At 38.1% G+C, this 5,263-nt stretch overlaps 1 long non-coding RNA gene across 1 annotated transcript; it reads left to right on the top strand.

The window, feature by feature from the left end:
• The first annotated feature begins 392 nt into the window (after positions 1-392).
• LOC142079211 (uncharacterized) lies at positions 393-4,317 on the top strand. The gene is made up of 3 exons (XR_012672575.1): positions 393-873; positions 2,750-2,882; positions 3,919-4,317. It is a non-coding gene; the product is annotated as an uncharacterized LOC142079211 (long non-coding RNA).
• The last annotated feature ends 946 nt before the right edge of the window (positions 4,318-5,263 follow it).

Raw genomic sequence — 5,263 nt, 5'->3', positions numbered from 1 at the left:
GCCTTGATGCCTACAGGAGGGCTGCAGCCCACCCTGTACCTCTATCTCCATTCACACCACAAGAAACCAGGGCTCCTACTTGTAGCAGCCACACCACAGCACCCACAGGTGCTGTGCAAGGCAGAAGGCTTGCTCCCTCACAAAACTGGTCCCCAGGGGTTAGTGTTTGAACTTGAGAAGCTTGATAAGCACAGCAACATCACCTCTCAACTCTGCTAATTTTTAGAAGGGGTAAGGTCTCCTGTCAGTCATGTTCTTCCACATCTAAGTCCTAAGGAGAAGGCATAATGTCTGTCCCCATCTTTTCAGAAAGTGTAGCGCTCTCAGGAAAAGACTGAATTTAACTCGGGGAGAAAGGCAGGGGAGGTATGACAGCAACAATCACTCAGCAAAACAGGGAAGCACTCTGTAAGGGAGCTTTTAGTCTAGCTCAGGGGTGGAAGGGGGAGGTGGGGGGAGAGGCTATAATGTTTGCATTGTATTTGTGCATCCTTTTGTGGCCACCTCCTGTTGCTAATCTGTATGCTAGGAATCAGTGCACAATGGCAGTGTGAGGTTCCAGGTTTAATCCTGGACCTTTGTATAGGCACTAGCTTGAAACTTGGTCACTGGGGAATGCCAGGTCTACAGCAAGAGGAGCATGTCTCCTACATAAACCCTGTGTGGCTGCGTTTCAAGATGTTTTACAGCATACTTTCTGTTTTCAGCTGTCATCAGTCATGCTGCAGTGCCTGAAATAGTCTCATAACACGTAAAGGAGATGATCTTGCACTTGTATGTAGGTACCTGAGTGGAAAGTAAATAGTCCAGTGGCCTCACTAAGATTACAGACGAAACTATGTATGGACCTAGGAATCCCAGGAGAAGTATAAGGTATGCGCCAAAACGTGGTATTTGTCTCCAAACAAACAGGTGTCAAGCATATTATTTAGGGAAAGTCAATGCAGCTGAAAGAGTTAAGTATGTTTGCATTTCAGCTTTTACAAAGGAGGTGAAAGGTGATCAAGTAAATTGATGATGTGATTCCACACTTGTGGTAGATCACACTTCCCTAAAATTATTAGCTTGGCTTATGCTATTAAATATTCATTTATTTTTAAAACTGACATTAGAAGTGACTATAGGTATAATCATGAGCTTTACCTGTGACTTGGTGCACTCATTTAAAAACACGTTTTCAGCATTTCTAGAGAGGCATCTTAGCTTAGGTTTGCTTGAACAATGTATTGAAATGTTTTCTGCTGGGCAAGAACGTGTACTACGGCCCATGTAAAGTAAGTAGGCTGTCTCAGTCCAGATCATGTGAATGGGCATGTGCCTATATGATGTACCAAAACTTGGTAGTGTTTAATATTTTTGTGGTAATTTTTATGTTTGCCCTGATCCAGAGCTCATTGGAGTCTGTATGATCTTGATACTGACTCCAGTGGTTTGGTCCTGTCCTGAATAAGCAGCAAAGTAAATTATTTGCTGACTCTCTTGAAGAGAACACTTCCAAAATAATGGAGGGAAACATACCACTGCTTACCTTGTTTGCACAACAGCTGTTCTGCAAATAAACAGAGGACTTGAAGTTTAAGTAGTCACAGTCCAGCATAGTTGATAAGCCTAAAATTCACTTTAATTTTTAAACACAAAATAACCTTTTCCATTGTGCTCAAATGTATGTATTTAGGTAGATGAATTTGCATCATTTTTCCAGGACAGGGATAGTGCCAGATTTTCATAACAAGACAAATATTTCAAGACAAGTAGTAGCCTTCATACCTACATAAAATTGTAACATTGACTAAGATCATACATGAGAAACAGCAGCTTAAGCATTGTCAAAAAGCTCCTCGGATCAAAGTGTTGTTCCAGTATTCAGAACTGTCGTATCAAATTACCACACTCAAGAGAAGAGTTAAGAAGGTTGAATAATTAAAAATGTTCTACTTATAGCATTTCAGGCATATTAGATACACAAATGTTTAACTGGGTCAGTTCATGAAAAAAAAAAAAAAGCAACTGGCCAAGCATTATCATCAGTATAAAAGATAATAGGAATTACAGCGTGAATCCTGCATGCCCACCTGCTCTAGATTACTCTCTGTGTGTTCAGCAAAAACTGCTGCTGAAAGAAACTTTCATGTGCACAGTTACAAAATAAGTTGTCCCCAGAGAAAATCTTCTCTTACTTTCAAGTAATTGGAGGTTATCTTATCCCCTTTTAAAGGGTTAAAGCTGGTATGCTTCTTTAGGGACCTTTTGAGAAATTCATTATTATTACTATTTTGTTTATTTTTGTCATGGTTTTCTGCATCTTGCTAAATTCCTGACTCCGTAATATGCTTCACAATGCATGCCCTGGGAACATTGTGATTCATATGAAAATAACATTTTTGTATTTTCATACCAATTAATTTCATTCAATTTCATAATTTCATACACCATTTCTGATGATTTTTCCATTTCATTGAATGGTACTTTGTTTTTCTGAGAAAGAACCAATGTATTTTTGATTCATATTCTTGCATGAATTCAAGTAAACTATTTGTTTCAGTGAAGATACTCTAGACTTAATAGAACAAGGGAAAACTTTGCATACTGTTGATACATTTTAATGAGAGCAGTTTGGAAGAGATTCCAGGAATTCCATATTCAGTGCAACATTGGTATCTTTTTTTGTTTCTGGTTTCTTTTGGGGGGCTGGGGGTTGCTGTTTTTCTATTAATCTTACATCCAGTCTTGATTTTTTTTTCATCTAAAGAATAAAAATCAAAATAAATCACCAGCAATATCTTCACTGGCCTGCTTCCAGCACTTTCTTGGAATTGCATCTTTCCAGAAGCCCTCAGCTGAACTGTTGATCAGAGAAAACAGCAGCTACGTAACAACCCACAGTAAGTCTAAAAACAGAATTGGGGCCTGGGGCGCTCAGTGAAAACCTGTGGTTCCAGTTAGAACTGCAGGATGTGTAAGAGGTGTTGCTGTGATTACCTGAATTGATACCTGGTCAGGAGATCAGAGGTAATATTGGTTCTTTCACAAAGTGCCATGGGATTTTAGAGTGATACAGGTATAAAATGGGCATGTAACTGGAACGTGAATCAATGTTTATCAAAAATGGTGAGCATTCAAACAATTCCTTTATCTATCCTAGCTGCTCTTCCATCTAAGGTAGGCTAAGCCCAGTGCTGCTTAGCTTTTTTGAACCATAGCCTGGTCTGATACGGTCTGCAGTTTATGGCTTTACAACACATAAATATTACAATAAGTTTTGTCATCTTCCCTTCACTCTCTACATCATCTCCACAGTTACGGAGTGTAAATATTTTGTCCCTGAGAGTAACATCAGAATGTTGGTGTCTGCATTTTATTTCACTACAGCCATATAGACTGAACAGGTTTTACTTCACAACTTACTGAATAGCACTTCTGGCACTGTAGTCTGAGGCACTTAACACTGGCAGGCTTTGACTGTTTCCTACTGCCTTCACTGAAAGTCATTAAGATCCTCCAATGCCAAAGGCTGTATAGACAGACATCAAAAAAATAAGTTCGTAGCAAATGGTCATGGATGTAGAATGCATTGACACTGACAGGGCATATCTTTTCCTCGGAACATAGTCAAGATATGGCTAACATTTGATTTCTGCTTGACGTTAGCATTATAATCTCCAGGTACTTATTGTCTGAGTCTTTTTCCAAAGGTACTAGGGACAAGCGACCATGATTTTAAATAACTTCATGAATGAATGTGGGAGGGCTGACTTCACATGTGCACATTTTCCCTTTACAAGTTTTCATAGGACACCATAACTGGTGTTCATAACTGAACATTTGTTGTTTATCCCATATCTCTCATCTTTCTAAGACTCTTCTGATCATTTTTATAACTAAAATCAGGTGTTGCACCATCATTCATGTTCGTTACAGACATCAGTCAGCTGAAATCAATGGAACCCATCACTTAAGAGCTGCAACAGCTCTCCTTCAAGATAGAGACAAAGTGAATGCAGTGGCCACATAATCTGGCCATATTGTAAGTAATAAGGGGGGCGGGGAGAAGAATGGGAGCTAAGAGTTAGTTGAGGAGCTGAAAATCATAATGAGCATTGAGGAGGTAACTGAGGTAAAGAAGAGGTGAAATAGAAAAAGAGAACGATTGTGCTTAAAGGAGCTTTCCACCAGTATGTCTCAAAGCTAACCACACAGCAGGCCAGCTTAATTATCTTGTTTTTCCAAATTGGGAAACAGAGGGATGGGGAGAGGAAGTGATTCCTGAAGCTGGCTAGAGCTGCAGGACTAGAAACCAAACTGCAGTTTACCTGACTCCACTATAGCGTATTCCCATCAGAAGTAAGAAGGAAACCTTCAAAGAAAGAAGGAAAGAGATGGGGAAAGTTACTAGAGAAACACAAGACGAAAGGCTGTAAAGACATGTAAAAACCATGAAGTAAGTATGAAACCATATAAAATACAAAAAAACAGGAACAATAGAAAAGGAAGGATATGGAAAGCAGAAAAGATATAAAAAGGAAAAGATGAAAGAAATACTTATATAGACAACTCTAAAGTTAGAAAAAAAATTTACAATATATTTTGTGTTATTTTCGTGACAGAAAAGTGAAATGACTTTAGGTCTACTTTGAACTATTTTAAACTAATATTGGTTTGGAGATTATTGTTAGGCTTAAGTGTTCTGATTGAATATATATCAGGATATGGGTTATATAACATGCAGACTGAAAAAGAAACTGCACTCAGTGGCAAATACTGATTTCAGTAAAATAGTATGTGGGAAGGACACATTTTTCAGGAAAGACACTACCATAAAGGAGCTCAATCCCAACAAATGCCAGTTAAAGATGTTACACTAGTGCCATGTAGACAGGTACCCCATATAAGCTACATATTTTACATCGTTCTATATTGGTTAAGCAATTTGATACTGCTTTTCATATCTTATGTTTTAAAACCAAAACTAATTAAACTATGAAGACTTATTAAAAATACATGCGCTAAACATTGTATTATACATTTTAGTGCCTGTATATTTTAGACATTTGGTAATTCCTTAATAATGTTTTTGTCTATTCTAATATCTCATAAACCAACTGTGCTGTAACCCTCAAATCTCGGATTTCCAGATTCCTAGTCACCTACTAGAATGCTGCAATTTCTCCTATCTCTGTTGAATGATAAAATGAATGACTGCAAACTCATCATTACTCTTGGATTCATTATTATTAAAGTCACTTCACTGCACTTTCTTTATAGG

The sequence above is a fragment of the Calonectris borealis genome, chromosome 2 (assembly GCF_964195595.1).
Source record: "Calonectris borealis chromosome 2, bCalBor7.hap1.2, whole genome shotgun sequence".
In the NCBI taxonomy this organism is placed as follows: domain Eukaryota; kingdom Metazoa; phylum Chordata; class Aves; order Procellariiformes; family Procellariidae; genus Calonectris; species Calonectris borealis.
Note: the sequence above shows the minus strand (reverse complement) of the source record. Positions and strands in the feature narration are given on the sequence as shown.